Here is an 18878-nt window from a genome sequence, read left to right on the forward strand (position 1 = left end):
TTTACTTGACACATTAATAAAATCATTAATTTAGTGGACTTATTTATTAGCTAGCTACACTGTACATATGTACAAAACATGAAGAAAAATATATAAATATTTGACACTCAATTCAACTTAAACCAGTGTTTACTCAGGCTTCCAATTCACATAAGCAGTCTCATCAAACAGGTTGTGGTAAGGTGAAGAGGAATCAGATGGGTTAGATTCCATTACATCAGAATAATGTTGTTCAAGTTGTTCAGCTAGTGTAGAAAATGCTGGTCTATCACTGTTATTCAACTGCCAGCAACTTGACATAATCTCAAAGCTACAATAAATAATAATAATAATAATAATGATCTTCAATGAATGGTATGCATGTACATACGTGTGTAGCTCAAATGTTGAAGTGCGTAAGTGCAATGAGAACCCACATGCATAATCATAGACAGAAATGCATTTTTTTACAAGTTTATAGCAGAACAGTCTTCAATAGTATAAATTATTCTATAGACCTTATTCACTGGATTAATTTCATAGCATTTATAACTTGTTGCAAAGGAGTTGTCCGCCAATATTCGCCATTTGCAGTACCAAAACCACAGTAACATCACAATTCTCCACCAAATTCACCATTTGCAGTATTATAACTATGGTAACATGATAGCAACCATTGTGCTCGCCCAGTTTTAGAACTCAAAATGGCATCCAAAAAGCCATCACCATGGTAAATACGGACCCTTGTATGGCTTCGCGTGACATCAGAAGGCGCTTGCTGTTCTAAATGAATAAGGTCTATACTCTATGTTAGTTTAGTAACACTCTCACTGCTATAAAATGCACCCAGGGCTTAAAAAAGGGGGTTCTACTCTCCAGCCTGGCAATTAATCCAGCTACCTAGTAGTAATATTTCATATAATCACTCTCCAGCAATGTTTCATTGTTAAATCTTAGCATTTAGAATTAGCCACAGTGTCGTAACATTATAACAATAATTTTTATGGGGGGCTTATTGGATATGAAGATGCTGGGATAACAATTATTTGCAGTATAGAAGTGAGGTAAAATGAGTGTTTTTGCCACTATAAGTAATTGCAACAATTGAAAGATCACTTGAATTTGGTTCACTAAGTTAAAAAGAAACTTCCAAGTAATTTATGGCTCTTCCAAAAAAGGGGGTTCCATGGAACCCTTTGAACCCCCTGGATCCAATGCTGATATCTACCACTATCATAACACTATGCTTTCTAAAAATAGAACACTGATTAGCACACTTCAACAGTATTTGTGACTGGATCTGCAAAAAGGTGTCTTATAGTCTTTCCAAATTTCCAAGTTTGACGAGTCATAACTCATTATGTGTTTCACTTATTGTCTTACAATTACAACAAGGAATAGTGCCATGCTAGGAGTGTAAAGTGACCAAATTTCAAGCTGGTACCATACTTACAAGTCTTGCCAAGTACATGCAATTGGAAAGGCTATAAGACCCCTTTTCGCAGATCCGGTCACATTTATTATTGTGGGGACATCTGTCAAACATTGACTAATTCTCAGACAAAATTTCCTAACAGTGTGGTACTCAATATGTATAAATGCATACATTTCTTCACTGCAAAGAGCTGGTTTTGACAGTCTCCTTCCTGATTCAAGATACTCAGGTAGATTCTGGTTGTCCAAGCCACCATATGGTATCCTTCCCAGACTGAACACTTCCCAGCAAACAACTCCAAATGCCCACTAGAAAAAATAAAACATTCTATTTGATGTACTATCATAATATGTAAAAGAAATATGTTTTATCAAAATGCCAAAGAAGTCAAAGAACATAATATGTTAATTTGCTTTGTTTATAACCAGAAGCAAAAAACAAAACTAGTTACAACACAGCACATTACATACATACCACATCTGTCTTCTGGTTATAGTATCTGGTTATAGTATCTGTCATATATACTCTCTAGTGGCATCCATTTAATAGGTACTTTAGCTGCATGTCCTAATCTGTAGTATTCATCAGCATAAATATCTCTTGCAAGTCCAAAATCTGCGACTTTGATCACCAAGTCTTTGTCAACCCTATTATAAGAAAGACTGAAGTAGCTATATGAATGTGAGATGCATATCCACCTTTTTGTGGTAAAGACTTCTGCTTTAAACATTGCTAATTGATATGGCAGATTTAATAAACGACAGCACTACTGTATAAGATACACTAGTTGCGTATCTAGTAGCTACTAGCTATGTACCTGTGCAATAGTGGTGATACACACTTAATGTTAAACCCACAAGTATGATTTATCATGGCAAAAATAGCTATCATGATAATAGCACATTCCTCTATATCACAATTAGATGTCACTTTAAAAAAAAAAGTCTTCGAGTACTATGTAGTTGTGGCGTGCAGTGCTGGAAAAGACTATCTTGCCTTTAAACAACCATCAGTACAAAAATTTCTTCCTTCAAATCATTCCATGATACTATTTCATTATCCACATAATATTATAATGATTTCAAATCTCAAGATAAAATGGTTGAAATTTAGTACTGTATAGTTTTCCCAGAGGAGGTTGGACATGCCTTAAGTACCACTATAAAGCAAATTTTGGTATATTGAGGTAGGTAACATGTCTAATTCAGTGAAGCATCATTGTTCCATTATAGAAAGAGTACATGATAAGTTAGGTGAAGCTGCATGAACCAAACCATGACTTATTAATTTCACCCAGAACTCAAGCATTTTGTACAAAAAAATACACTGCCTTGGAGCTTATGTGAAACATGATGTGAATATCTAACACATCCCGTTATTTTTCAGCTTTGTATTGTAACTATTGAGAGTCACATGAAATACCAAATAGAACAATGCAATTAAGGGCAATATATTTTTGGTAGCACTTAGAATGCGTCCTGTAGTTCTCCGATATTTTTTTCTATGCTTTTGCAATCATTACAACAAGTGATAATTATCACATAAGAATAATTTAACTTACATGCAATTTCTTGCAGCCAAATCTCGATGGACAAATTTGATTGAAGCAAGGTATTTCATCCCATTACAAATATCACAACACATCTTGACCAGTGTTAAGCAGTTTAGTTCCTGCAAAAAGTAATTATAACAATTACAGCAATTATTACTGTATTTGCTCCAAAATTCAATGGTGAATCGTAGCTAATTTTTTTCTATATTTTTTAATCTCCAAGGAAAGCTTTTGGGCAAAAAAAAATTCTAAATAATGGTTTTTCGGAAAAACTGTTTTTGCTCATATCTCAATTTTATTAATGTGCGATTTGGATTGATTTTCCAAAATCAGGTCACATATATATAAGGCCATAGAAAGTTTAATTATATGCTTCTGGTTCCCTGCCTGGTCATATTTTGCTGAATGAATTGTGCAATCACCATACATTCTTATCAACATGCACTAACTTATACCTCAACTTTTACTCCTATGATTCCATGTATGTCAAATGTAGTGCACCACATCAAAGCAAAAAAAAAAAAAGTCTACATGGTCACCTGTGATTTTGGGGAGTTGGTAGGACCAGAAACATATAATTAACTTTGCATGAAATAATATTAGTAAGTTTTACAGCAATAAAAAACACTGTAAGGAGTTTCTCCACACCTGAGCTGCAACAGTACATTACTTTGTAGACCCAAACTTACTTCGGTCATACAATTAATGTGTTAAAGCTATTATAAATCTATAACAAACCATGTAACTCAAAAATATTAACAGTGTAGCATCATCTGATTTGTTATTAGTTCTGTTAGCTATGTAGCCCCATAAATCACCTCTGCAATTAATCCACTTTCACTTTTTTGTTGATAGAAGGTGTGATCTAAAAGTTATGCAGAATTTGGGATTTATTATATGTAACGATCGCGTAAATTGATATTTGAAACAGTTTGTAATAATACTTCTCCATACGTATATGTTAAAGCATTGCCGCGAGTGCTATATACAGTATATCCGATTTGCCTCGTGCTTTATTAGCATCGAGGCCAAGTGCCGAGTGCTTTATTTTTCATATAGCACGAGCAAGGCAATGCTTTAAATGATTTATGGAACTTTCTAGTTGTGTGGCTTCACCATACACTAGGACTTGTAATTAACATGCGTTGCACGAATTATTAGTAGCCTGAATGCACACAAACTAGTTTAACAAAGTAACTCACGCATAGTTTACCATAGTTTGGCATAGTAGACGTTCATCGCGTATTTTGGCAGGCTTTGGTCACAACCCACAATCAATTCTATTGTGACACATGGTGAAGTATTTCCGTGGTATCTCCAGAACTTGTACGCTTACGTTAACAAGCGTAACAGCAACGTTACCTTCTCCCACCCATCTTCGAAGCATTTAGGTATGTCTATAAAGCAATCCAGTGGTAGAGCTCATATTGGCTGGGGTGACTGACCACTCAGCGTGGCGAGGGTCATCAGTGTTCACCGGCTTGGGTGATTAGTCATACTGGCATGAGCGCTGTGGGCTATTAGTCTGCACTAAAGCATGTGGGAAACTGTGCTTTATTGCCCACAAAGAGTAATAAAGCACTGTTTACCCTAAAGTGTACTGTATGAAGTTTAAAGTACACCTTTTCCTTTGATCTCGCCCACACAAAGTTCTGTAATTCATGATACTGAACCAAAACTACTGCAGGAAGACAGAATCTGGCTACACATACATACTTTAAACAATGCCTTCACATCTCTTCCTGCTGCTGTTCGTTTGTCTTTCAGATATCCCTTTAAGTCTCCATTTGCCATGAATGGTATAATAATATATGGAACTGCTTTATCTTCTTCTACTCCAACTGACACTCCAACTAGTCCAAGAACATTTCTGTGTTTGAAATCTTTCATGATAACACTTTCAGAAATAAACAGATTTAGGTCATCCATGCTGCTACAGTCTAAATAAATAATAACCCAACATGTTATAAGACGTATGTAATATCAAAATTATTGTAAGTACTTTTGAAATGAACCAATTTCTTCCAAAAACAGTCTAAACCTTTCACTCATTACATGTCTGGTAATTGGTGGGTGGCAATCATCACAAAATCAGCCTAACTGAATCAGGGTTATCGCCGCACCCTTGAATAGTACCTCAGTACAGTACTACTACTATTTGAAGGATTATATCCATATTTCTAGAAAAATTTCAATCAGTGGTACCGCACTACACTTTTGTAAATACTCATGTTCTCATACCTTTACAATACCATTCATCTCCATTTAAGGCATTGTTCTGGTAAACTTAAATGAGTGTTACATAATTGAAATGGCACGTATTAGTTACTAAACTGGCCGCATAACGTGAGCTATGATATGATTAAATGACTTTTGCTATGATGACTTCAGTGATACAAAGGTCTTGTATATAAAACAAGTAGATGACTTTCAGAAAAGGATTGTAGACTATTTTTGTATTAATCCAGCTATATAGTCTAAAATGTTGTACATTTTGTTTTCTTGCATGTATCTGTGCTTTATACTCCCTAATGGAGGTCTGCACAGTATTAATAATAAATAAATAAAGTAAGTAAAAATGTGTTGTGATTGTCTATAATGTTACAGGTTAACTAGTAGTAAAATAGGAGTGAGCCCTTCACAGTGCGACACTTCTTATTCTTATCTTTGGGCAAAATAACAACTGCAGGATTAAAATTCATAAAGCAATTGTTAAGATGCCTCATTACGATGAATATATATAGTGTTTACTTGATTTGTGGCACAGGGATACTTGTAAATTTTACCTTTCATTGTTTTTACTGCAACTTCTACATCAGTATTATCATCATCCTTAAAGTGTCCCTGAAACACCTTTCCAAAAGCACCTACTCAACACACACAAAAATACATTAATTTAATTGTTTGGTAAAAGCAATGTAAATGGAATTACAAATTCCCAGTAAAAGGATTTATGCACAGTACACAGTAAGTGTAAGCGGATTTGAGGAACACCAATTTAACATCAGTACCATACATGCCATGTGTGTCTTCTCACCTTCTCCAAGACCTTTAAGAATGGTTAAACTGTCACATGATATCATAAATTCTTCTAATCTATGATCAATCATGGCTTTAGTTATTATTTCTACTGTTGGCTTAAATTCTTCTTCTCTACAGCTTGTGAGTAAATCATCCAATAGTGTATGAGAAGCTGAATGTGGTAGAGACTCTTTTATCTCATCTGTAAGCAAAGTAAGTGATTAAAGTAAGAGATGTACACATACATATAGCATATGTGACCAGCTACGTAAAAACTCACCATTTTCTTATTTGTATATTATACAGAAACTGCAGTTTTCCCAATGGCTTGTAGTATGCGCATGAAATTGACAACACAAGTAAAGTGTGTGTAAACTATCCAAACTACCCATCCCTTGTTTTTCTCTGATAGTTTTTTTAGTGCAGTTGTTAACTGTCTATACTCAAGCATTCTAATAACATGTGAAAATGGACAAGAAAGACAATGGAAGCCAGAGACCAACATGGGACCTCACAACATTTTCAAATTTTTGTGTTACTCTTACTTCCTAGAAATCCTACTTCCTTCCACAGGCATACCACGCCTCCAAAGCATTATTTTACAGTCACCACAGGCTCATATAAACCCTAGCAAGAAAAGCACCCTGAACAAGGAAGGGGAAGCACACTGTGAAAATAAGTGTGTGTATGTGTGTGTTTGTGTGCATCATGTGCACATGTGCGTGTGCACGTATGTGTGTGTGTGTGTTGTGTGTGGGTTGTGCGTGTGTGTTGTGTGTGTGTGTGTTGTGTGTGTGTGTGTGCGTGTGTGTGTGCATGTGTGTGTGTGTTGTGTGTGTGTGTGTGTGTGTGTGCGTGTGTGTGTGTGCATGTGTGTGTGTGTGTGTGTGTGTGTGTGTGTGTGTGTGTGTGTGTGTGTGTGTGTGTGTGTGTGTGTGTGTGTGTGTGTGTGTGTGTGTGTGTGTGTGTGTGTGTGTGTGTGTGTGTGTGTGTGAAGCAGCATAACCAAGTGGTTAGAGCATCAGCCTGGTAATCAAAAGGTTCCCAGTTCGATGCTCGGTGATGTCAAATTGGTGTTGTTGTCGTTTCCTTGAGTAAGAAACTTTACTCACAATGCTCCAGTCTACCCAGCTGTTTAAATGGGGACCTAGTGGCCTGGTAAGCAGCCCACCCAGCTATAACATCAATGGTTACATGGTATTAACTGGGAAAGCAAATGGCAATTTTCCATGTGTCACACAGCAGATGAAAGAGTCCAGGTGGGACTTTGGGTGCCCACACCTTCAAATGTGGGACATGGTACAGCCTCCTGCGGGTTACTAGTCTTGCCCTAAGAGGATTTGCCTGCACTGACTCCTAGCACCTGAGTATTGCACAGGTGTCCCAGTGCTGGTTCATGAGATAGGCGTGACTATGCTAGCACAGCAGCTAAATACTTTTCTTTATTTTTAGTGTGAGTGTGAGTGTGTGTGTGTGTGTGTGTGCGTGTGTGTGTGTGCGTGTGTGTGTGTGTGTGTGCGTGTGTGTGAGTATGCATGTGTATGTGTGTGTGTGTGCGTGTGTGTGTGTGTGTGTGTGTGTGTGAGTGCGTGTGTGCAGTGAGTGCTCAGCCAGTCACATACAGCTACCTATTAGCTTCAATAAACACTGTACATGTAAAATAGCTAATATACTTACTAAGTGCATAAATTTATGATAAAAACAAAAACAAAAACAAGCAGGTGTGGTACCAAATTCTGTAATACATTACCTTTACTAATGGAATCTTCGTGTCTCGCAAAAGCATCTGTATCTTCAAGATCATCTTCATCAACTTTGTTCTCAAAGCCCTCAGTTGTTATATTGAAAATCTCCCCAGACAAAGGAAAATTCATAGCACTCAATAACACTTTTTCATTTTTGACAGTACTAAGAGTATGGTTATTAAAGGTTATTGGATTGAAAGGCTGTGAACTGCAATGTACGTATGAGAAAATAATATTGTAACATTTTTTTATTAAGTATTTAACACAAATGACTCAGACTAAACAATGTAATTTAATTCTTGATACCCAGTATAAACCTACATAATTTGTATATATAAATATATCTAATCCAAAACAGCCAAGCTGTAAAAAAGTGTGCGGCCCTCAAAAAGGCTATGGTGAAAAAAGATGTGAAATCCAAGGTGGCACCCAAGAAATTTCAGTGATGGTAGGTTAATGGTAAAAATTTTAATAACGACAATTCAGGTGAATTTGGTGCCAATTTACCAAGTGGCAACAAAATTCACCTGAATTGTCGTTATTAAAATTTTTACCATTAACCTACCATCACAGCCATTTCTTGGCTGCCACCTTGGATTTCACATCTTTTTTCACCATAGCCTTTTTGAGGGCCGCACACTTTTTACAGCTTGGCTGTTTTGGATTAGATTTCACTTCTTTTTGTATTTGCATACCCCAAAGCTGGCCTATGGCTGGCTTTGGGGCTTTTTAAACCTATCTTTATTTCTTTACCACAGGAAGAAGAAAAGATGAAGCAGATGTTAAATACTTTAAATATTTCTGATTTTATCAGTAATGTACAAATTATATATATATATATAAAATACATATTATATTGATCCTTCTAGCTGATCTCTCTACAGGATAACTTGTTTCCAGTTGAACCATCTACAGGGTGATTTGTTTGTAGCTGAACTCTCCACAAGGTAACTTCTTCTAGCTGATCTCTCTACAGGGAGATCTGTTTGTAGCTAAACTCTCCACAGGGCGATTTGTTTGTAGCTGAATTCTCTACAGGGTGACTTCTTGTAGCTGAACTCTCTACAGGGTGATCTTTTCGTAGCTGGACTCTCTCTACAAAGTAACTTCTTCAAGCTGATCTCTCTACAGAGTGAATTGTTTGTAGCTGATCTCTATATGGGTTACTTGTTTCTAGCTGATCTCTTTGAATTCTCTTCAGGTGATTGCTCTAGTAGGATGACTGATCTATTAGAGTATCTCGATCTCGCACTTGCTACACCAAGTTGGATGTCATGTTTGTCATGTCATAACTCCGTGGTTTTAAGTCTGATTCTTCTACACCATTGAAGAGCCTTTCTAAGATGATTACTCCATCTGTACAGTGATTTTCAAAGCATTACTCCAAGCGGTTTCTCTGGTAAATAGTCATTTTTTATTAGCTAATCTTGATTGCATAATTGTTACACACTGTTGGTTGTTTTGTTGTATCTTTGTGGTCTTTAGCTCGATTTCTTTCAAACCACAAAAGGTTGGAGGTTCAATAGTTGACCTATTTACCCACCGATTTTCAGCTTCTTCCCGTAAGTGGCTTACCCTGTAGGCGTGACAACATATTGATGTTATTTTTTGTGAATAATCGCTAATAACTCTTTGCCTGTTTATCGTACTCCAGCCAAACTTGGTACTAAGATGTGCCTTTATACCCCCCCTTCTGTGTGCCAAATTTGAAGGCAATCGGATATGGAGTTCGCGTTTTATGGCAGATTATGTAAGGTTATGAAAAGACAAAGAAAAAGAAAACAAAAAGAAAAAAACTAAGAAACTAAGCCAATTTTTGAAGTCGCATATCTCGGAAACAGTTGAAGTGATTTTGCTCAAATTTGGTATGTAGAGTACTGAAGTTGCAGGCGTGTACACAGCAAAAATTGTCTTGTTTCGATAAGGCGGCACAGAGCTACAGAGGTTCGAAAATCGCGTTTTCTTTCTTCCTGTCAATATACTCACGGGTGTTGCGCTCCGGCTTCTTGGGCTGCACGACACACTACCGTGTGTCTTGATACCCTATTATGATCATTACATATATAGAAAAGCAGAATACATCCAACACACAAGACCATTACATTCTTCAGAGTACACACCTTCTGACCTTCAGAAATTAACATAAGAATTCCACAATACGTACTTAAAAGTAAGTGTAGTTCAGATATGCATTATTTTTTATTAAGGCTTTACAGCACAAATGCTGTTATACTAAAGTACGTTTGAAAAGGTGCAGAAAGAAGAAAAAACTCCATGACTGGACCTGGGCAGCCTCGAACCTACAGCCATCCAATTTTACACTCGCCATTGGCAAGAAACAGTTGTGAATTCGAACTTCTACATATACACTCAAAGATCCACCATTCCCAAGATGTTCGATAGTAAAATTTCCGTACGTCCTGTAGCTAAAGTTGTCATAAGAAGAATGATAACATTATAGGTGCATTGAACAACACTTTAAAAATACACTAAGTCATATGACATCATGTTCAGTTATAGTTCTACAAGAGCATTTTTAGACTGTACTGAAGTTCAATCTACATACTGTATACCGTAAACTCCAGTTATTAGGTGACCATGGCTATTAAACACATATTTCCTGTTAGCAGAAGACCATTAGAATAACCCAAAAATACCACAGCACACTCAATGCTTTGCCAGGCACGTGCCTATACCATCTATAATAATGATAGCTGCATCTGACTCAGAAATGCTGTTTTCTCAATAAAACAAACAATTTGATTTACTACTGGTATTCATATCACTTGGGAAATGTAGTGGGCATGGATATTGCTATTCTAGCATAAACTTCTTGTGGTAATTTATAAGCACATGTTTAACATGCAAATATAGTACATTTCACAAATTATTCCTCCAAAAGTTACGAGTGCCTGCTCTAGTATCCAGAGTATATCATGAAAGATACACATGCTCCCCATGGTAGTTTTTTTTTGTATAGGAGAAAAGTGAGTAATAACTCACAAACTTCAGATCAGGGATGGTTAGAGTTTAAGTTTGGTTAGTAGAGTGCAAAATTGATAAGAGACTTGCCAATAAATTTCTTTGAAGTTATATATCTGTGCTTTTTCTGTACTTCCTCGGTGTGGAAGGCTGCTTTGTACAGGAATTACAGTAAACTTTCACGAAAGTATTATGGTACTAGAGCATACATAGTAAACTCAAAGTTGAAAGTGCAGTACTGGAGTTGTATTGGGCCATGTCATTTGCAATAAAGGTAATACATGTACAACTGCATTGAAACACCACTAGCTAACCAGCAAAGCTTAAGTTTGGCCTATTAAAAGCTGTAGAAATGTATGCATTAGTCCAGTTGTAATTGGAAAACTGTCACTTTTAGTATGTTTTAAGCCAAAGCACAATTTTGTTCAAGAATGCTTTTTCAGTTTCTGTTTGGTACATGTATTGCCCACAAAATTAGGTATGGCAACTCGTAACGTCTTTTGTTGTGTACTCCAATTATCAATTATTGTTTTGATCATTTATGTCATGCAATTGTGAGATTTTTCCACAACGAGAGAGACTGGTCGAAATCAGTTAGTAGGCAAAACATGGATACCCATAACTGCAACTTCCATTTCCAATCTCTGAACAGTGGTCCCTCCATTATCCAAACTCACTGGGCTCTACCTGTGTTTAGATAATGGAAAAGTTTGGATAAACAAAGCCCATACATTTATATACAGAGTTCAGTTGAAACACATACACTTTAGGCAAAATACTCTAATAGAACAGCCACTTCACAGTTCAGATAACAGAAAGTTCGGGACCACTGTAAGCATTATTATGTCTATGATGGCACATTTATATATAGTACTTGACTTCCCATTTTAAAAGAATGAAAATAATTTATCAAAACATACCTTGTTACTGTTGCTTCCATCTTCTTTTTCTTCTTCATTGCACAAAATATGATTACCACCACCAGTAAGGTCACAACTATCAATACCAGTACCACCACAATCACCACAATGACAGCAGAAATGCCTTATAGTAGGAAAAAGCACAAGGCAATGATAATAACAAATAATGTACTAATACATTCATACAGTGTTTTTAATTACTGTTACAAGCATGCACTAGTACAAGTATTCTGTATACTTATAGTTTAGTTTTTTTTCTATACCTCCTACCCAGCATTGTTGTGGAGGAGTGCACATAATGTTGTCATAGCCAATTCGGGTCCCTCAATCAGAAACAGAGATGCTCTATGGGGCCATTATAAATGATGCTGCTAATGTGGAGGTTGAGTAGAACATGTTTTCTGGGAGAAGTGTGTGCGGCTGGTTGACTAGAAAGTTTGGACAACTTGCAGGTAGATTCTGCTGAGTCATTATAAGAAGTAGGGAACCAATATCACAAGAAGCGTCAATTCCGTGCCAGGACCCATCTATTCTGTGCTCTGAAATGATACCTTCTGTGAGGTCCAATGATAACAATTTTGCAATAAATGTCTCAAAAGTTTAGCCTGTTGGTTTTAAAACACTACTGTGAATCCAATCTCAATGCCTGTGAGTGGGTGTACATGGATCGATGCATTGTGTGAGTTACTTGCTGATCTGTCTTCTGTGAGAAATGCTGCCATAATGGTGAGAAGGAATGGTGGTGTGCTGGCAGAGTGTCCTGAATGGGATGGCCATATAGCCCATCCTGTGGGAGAGTGTTGAGGACAGTTCTGCACAGCTTGTTGTTATGAGATGGCGATAAACCTAGGATACTGTGAGTATAGACTTCACTGCTGTCTCTACTTTTCCATTTTTCTAGGGGTATCTATTTGTGGATGTCTGGTGGGTGAAGACGTATTGTGTAGCAAATGTGGAAAATGCCTTAGTAGTAAACTGTGGCCCACTGTCTGAGTAGAGGATGCCAGGAATTGCTGCATGGCAGAATGTAGACCATAGTGCTGCAATGAGGTGGTGTGTTATGGTGTTGGTGCCTACTGGTATGATATCCAGCCAGTCAGGGTAACAGTCAACAATGATTGAAAATTGTTTACCATTATACATGTTCAGAAATCAGTTGCAATCTTCTGGAATGGGTGGAGCAGTTTGGGTTTGGATACTATAGCTTCCTTTTAGTTTGGTGGCAGGTGCTCTTGGCAGAGTTGACATGCTGCGATGATGTTATCCATGTTGTTATCGAGCATACAGTCAGTTGTGCTTGCTGCTTAGTACTGACCATGCCCTGATGTGCACCGGAAAGGTCTGCTAGTACTTGAGGACGCATGGCCATAAGGATCAGTAACATGTATTCATAAACAATCACACCAATATTTTTGCTGAGGTGCTCCTTAACAGTCCAAAATTTCTTGCAAGTCTCAGGCAATTGATGGCAGTGGGCTGGGAACCAATTGAGGATAACACTATGAAGCTTCTGGTACTGGGAGTCTTGCATGCTGCTCTGTCACCTAAGTCCAGAAAATGTGTTGGTATAATGGAGATCATGGAGCTCAAGCCCGTATTTTTGAAATAGAAACTTCTGGATTAAGTTGCACATCATGTTCTGCTATAGTGTCTTCACTATAAGGCCTTGTACTAACAGTTGGAAATAGGTAAAAATGACCTGAATTTGGAAGAACTGCCATTTCTCTGTGTTTAGGGAGATGTTGCAGTCAGCACGGTATTGCAGAAACTGCTTCACATGGCTTCATGGTCACTTATGTTGTTGTCATGCATGACAAAGTCATCTACGATACATTTGAATCCTGAAAGGCTTCTCCAAATGGTCATTCTACAGTTATAGTGCTCTGATATGCCATACAGAGCATGAAAGTATTTGCACCATCCAAAATGCGGTGAGGTATCGAGGGGCAATTATCCCTTTAGTGTATCAAGCACTGTGAAAAAATGTGAATATTTTGGCTTCACTCATGGCAATGTCAGCCACTGCTTTGGCTAGTGTGGGTGACTAGTACTTCTGATGGATGACAAATCAGTCAAGGTGTGACTGGCTACACACATTCCAATTCTTGGGTGTCACCACAATTGGTTGCAGTTGTAATGTGTATCAACACAAAATAGCCAAGCTAATGGTGTGGCCTTAAAAAGCCTGGGTAAAAAATGTTGTGAATTCAAAGGTAGCGGCCAAGAAATGGTTGCAATAATGTTAATGCTAATAAATTTTAACAATGCATGCAGCCATTATTAGCATTAACATCATTGTAGCCATTTCTTGGCTGTCATCTTTGATTTCACAACATTTTTTTTACCCAGGTTTCTTAAAGCCACACCATTTTTCACAGCTTGGTTGTTTTTTTGTGTGCATTTCACTTCTTTTCATACTTTATAAGGCCACAAAACCAGTCTATGGCTGACTTTTTGGTATGTTTTTATTCACATTTCTTCTTTTATATATAGACACAATGATGATTAAGAACACAGACTTATAATCAAGACACACGGTAGTGTGTTGTGCTGCCAAGAAAGCCGGCGCACCACACCGTGAGTATATTTACAGGAAGAAACAAAATGCGGTTTGCATGCATACGTAGCTCCGTGCTCCCTTCTCAAATTTGAATCAATTTTATACTGCAAATGCCCTCTACCTTCAGGACCCCACATACCAAGATTGCTTAACGCAATTGTGAAATATAAGTCTTTAAAATTTGGTTTAATTTCTTCGTTTTTTCTTCTTCGTTTGGGAGACTTAGGGGGCTTAGATTCTTCTTTTCGCACACTTTACAAAAACCATTATAAAACACAAATGTGTATCTCAATTGTCTTGAGCTTTGGTACACTTTACGAATGCATTGCGGCACATCATGTACCAAGTTTGGTGTAAATCTGACTAGTATTCATAGAGCTATAGACGATCATTTGTGTTAAAAAAGACCGACTTGTTGTCGTGCCTACAGGGTAAACCACTTATGGGAATAACTTAAAATCGGAATGCATATAGGTTAACCATCATAGCTCAAACCTTTTGTGGTTTAAAAGAAATCGCATTGAGTTACAAGGAAAAAAATCCAAACAACTGTAAACCTAGAACATTCTACAAAAATTATGAAAGTAGCCGTGCCGTGCGGCCAATTACAGCCAGTGTGGGCAGGCAACATACTTGTTTTATGGAACCAGAAAACACCATTTTCATGCATCCGTTGCAGCCTCTTTACAGGTGATACCTGGCCTTCGATATGCAACAGCTAATAATGAGGATGGAGCTCATGTAGATGTTTATGCTTCAGGATTCTGGGAAGATAAGCAAACTTCTGAAGGAGTTTTATTAATGTAAAAGTTAGGGGTGGTGTGGGTCATGCTGCTCAGTGCTGTATTTTACAGAAGACTTGCTCTCAGCTTGTCTCTCTTCAGAAGGAGTAGTATCGTATAGTTCTGTGATGTCAGGGTGGTGGCAAGGGGTGCTGGTAATCCTGGGAATAATAAAAAATTTAAATTAAAAAGTTTTCATGTATCCGTAGCTCCATAGTGCTTGAACGGTATAATTAACCATTTCTGCACTGGAAGCTTCCTCAGGGTAGGACATCTCCAATTCCCTAGTTTGAGTTGAATCTGCCCAGCTATCATTGGGGTATACACACCTTCAAAATTCATCTTATTTCAGTTCTTCGTATATCCATGCAGCCTTCGATGATTCCTGTATATAGTAAAGGGAAACGTTAAAAGGAATTATAAAGGTCAATCATAGGCTGGCTTTGGAACTTACAATTACAAAAAGAAGTGATACCACACAAAAACAGCCACAGCCATTATTAAATTTTATTAGCATTAACATCATTGCAGCCATTTGTTGGCTGTCACTTTTGATTTTACAACTTTTTTCACCCAGGCTTTTTAAGGCCACACCTTTTTTCACAGCTTGACTGTTTTTGTGCAGATTGTATTGTATTGCATGATTTACTTCTAACATATTTTGAGTACTTCTAATAGAACATACATAAAATGTTCCAGAACAATCCAGTACTTTTATCGGTAGATTACAAACGTTTATTTATAAGCAGAATTTTCATTTATTTTGCAGTTGTAATGTGCATCTTGATGGTGGGCTGCTTGTCTAAGGGCAAAAAGCGGTGGGTTCTGTGGTTGTGTTAGTCTGGGATAGCATTTAGATTGCTTTCACAGACGGGGTCCCTGGTGGCTGTGGGGTCACAGGTTGGGTGAGTGCTCATGGCTGTTGTGCTTAGCATACCCTGGCAAAGTGCCCTACTTTGCTACAGGTCTTGTCATAAGCTGGTAAACATACTCGTCCAACTATAAACAGCTTGGATTTGCACCCAGGGCATGGCAGCTGCTGTCTTTACTGTTGGATGGCCAGGAATGCTTATAGGTTGCCATCTTTGATTGAATGGCATTGCTTCTTTGTGGCCTCTTGTGCTCTACATATAGTAATGGCAGTCGGCTCCTGCTGTCAAAGCAAGTGTTTAATGGTGTTCTGTCAATCAGCTTCTCAACAATCTGGTTTCTTATGTCCTTTTGTGCACACTACACTGGTCAGAACAAAAGTTGCATGTCTTTGTCAGTTTCCTAAGAGCCACCAAGAAGTCATCACAACTCTTGCCTGTTTGTTGTCTGCGGCTTCTTAAACTGTGGCACTCAACAGACTCATTAATTTGGCCATCTATGTGGCATTTGAGTATGTTTATGATAGCATCAACATTATTCCTGTGCACCTCTGAGTGATGGGACCAGATTATTAACAACAGTGAGGATTATCATGGCCTGTCATGACAATGTGCAGTAGAACATCCACTGAGCCTTCCATACCTATAAACAGTGCTGCAGTCCACTTGGATGTTAAGCTTGGACAAATCTGACTGTTGGAGACATTTTGTATCTCCGGACTGCTACTAATCTAGAGGGCAATTTTGACAAATCAATGTGTAACCTCAATGGGTGCCTCACTAAGTGCCTCACTAAGTGGGATGACTTTTGACATAGTGTAACTGCTTGCATCACCACGAAGGAACAGCACAAAGTAATAATCATAAACCACATGAACAGATGACATATACACAAATACATTAATACGGTGCTCTTAATTATACCTACTTACAAGTGCGTGTAAGTGCAAGTATTTTATATAGAGTTCAATTTCCTACAATATACATATGTGTTGTTACTAGACTGCAATTTTATAACTTTATTTGTTTATAAAATTTGGGTTAATGACCCTGGTAGTACATGTGCTATACAGAAATCTTGCAGAAAAAATGGTATATAAGCTCAGGGATCCGAGTTATTTCTAGAGATTTAATTTGTATGTTGGGTATCGTCTCCCTTGCTGTTTTACAATGGGATTGTTAACTAATAAAATCCCTAATTTTTTTCTTGTTTTTGTAATATGCAATGACATGCATCCATGGTAAATGCCAATGTATTTCCCAGCCCTATATAAACAATAGTTGACCACTACAACAACGACAAATTAAACGACAAAATACATTGTAATGCAACTAAGGATAATACATACCTGAATCACCAGAACCACTACTAGATTGGTCACACTGTGGTGATGATGATGATCCACAGGTAGACAAGTCACAAGAAATATTCCCACCATCACCACACAAACACTGACAACAGTTAGTGGTCATGAATTCCTGTCCTAGTGAGTACTCCATACTCCTATTGTCATCACTGCAACCTAATGATAACAATGTCTATACCAATAAAATTTCATTATGGTACAAAAAATGACACATATAACTACTGTACGTATTATAAATTCTATAAATGATGTATATAAGTAATGGACAAGATTACAGTAATACTGGTAGAAAGTCCAGCCAGTATATCTATATTACAAAGACTTCTCAGGTGACTGGTCTGTAATAAAGCCTCCAAGGACTACCTCCCAATATATGACTAATCAGATTATTATTGTAACAAGACTGTTCCCTATCGTAACAAGACTGGTCTCTGAAACAAGTACATGGTAAATTGACCTCACAGCCTCCCCAAAATTAGCCAAATTATGCATTTTTTCAAACTTTCCACATGAAACTTTCCACATATAGTACTTTTCATGACATGTATTTTTTTGATATAGTGCCAGTATACGCATGTATGAATGTGTAAATATGTGACTGGATTTTGGAAAAACAATCCAAATCATACATTAGAAGTTTCAAGATAAACGGTTTTAAAGAATTCAAGTCAGCATAACTTGCCAAGGATAGCAAGCGAAGTAGTATCATGAATGCTTACAAAGGGGAGGAGGGTGGGGGTGGTGGGGTGGGCAAGTGATAGACTTCAAAAAGGAGGCAGTACATGATTAAAGTCCAGACACGAGATTACAGGGCTGTGCTAGCTTCCTAGTGGCTCATATGCAGCAAAATCAACAGAAAAAAAAGTTTGGCCAACATTATCAGGTCATCCACCAGTAAACCACTGATTCTTGTCAAGCCAGGCCCTTCACAAGACCAGAAACTGCCATTCGAGCTCTCCACACCACCCAGAAAAGACATCTGTTAAAACCAACCCCATGTAGTTTGGGATCAAAACTAGTAGTACAATAGTGTAACTATCCACTGGAGGTGTTAGTTTGATTTTGCCTGATGTGCAATTTGGATCGGTTTTGTAAAATCTGGTCACATATGTGTACATATCTAAGCATATGTGGAGAAACATCAAACGAGCATGTATACATGTATGTATTTGTATAGAACCACACACAAGTATAAGCATGAATGTGGAAATACTGGGTAAGTGTGGAAACATGTACAAGCATATATAGTGTACACTGGTACACATGTCACACTGTTTTAGTGGATATAAGCCCAAACATTGCGGGTGTGTACACTTGTGTGTATTATAATGGTGCCAATGTGTAAGCATTGGGTGGAAAAAGCATGTACATAGAAACATTGTGCAAATATGTACACATATAGTAAAATGTCTATAATCATACAAACATATATGTATCAGAAATATTAAGTGCATAAGCACAGGTTCACACATGTACATCACTGCATATGCGCAAGTACAACAAATAATAGACCTGGCATTGTGGGTTCCCACAAAAATATTGGTTGAGTGCTGACAGGAGCCATAGTTATGATTGGTGCACAACAGGATTCCTCAAAACTTGAAGCATAAAACTTGATAGTTGGGCATGTCTTAATCAGTGACCTCTCCCAGTTATTGAGTTTGAA

The 18878-nt window shown here is 37.5% G+C and overlaps 1 pseudogene; it reads right to left on the reverse strand.

The window, feature by feature from the left end:
* Nucleotides 1–18878, reverse strand: part of LOC136262012 (hepatocyte growth factor receptor-like) — a 27232-nt pseudogene continuing 8354 nt past the window's right edge.

This window comes from Dysidea avara, chromosome 7 (assembly GCF_963678975.1).
Source record: "Dysidea avara chromosome 7, odDysAvar1.4, whole genome shotgun sequence".
Taxonomy (NCBI): domain Eukaryota; kingdom Metazoa; phylum Porifera; class Demospongiae; order Dictyoceratida; family Dysideidae; genus Dysidea; species Dysidea avara.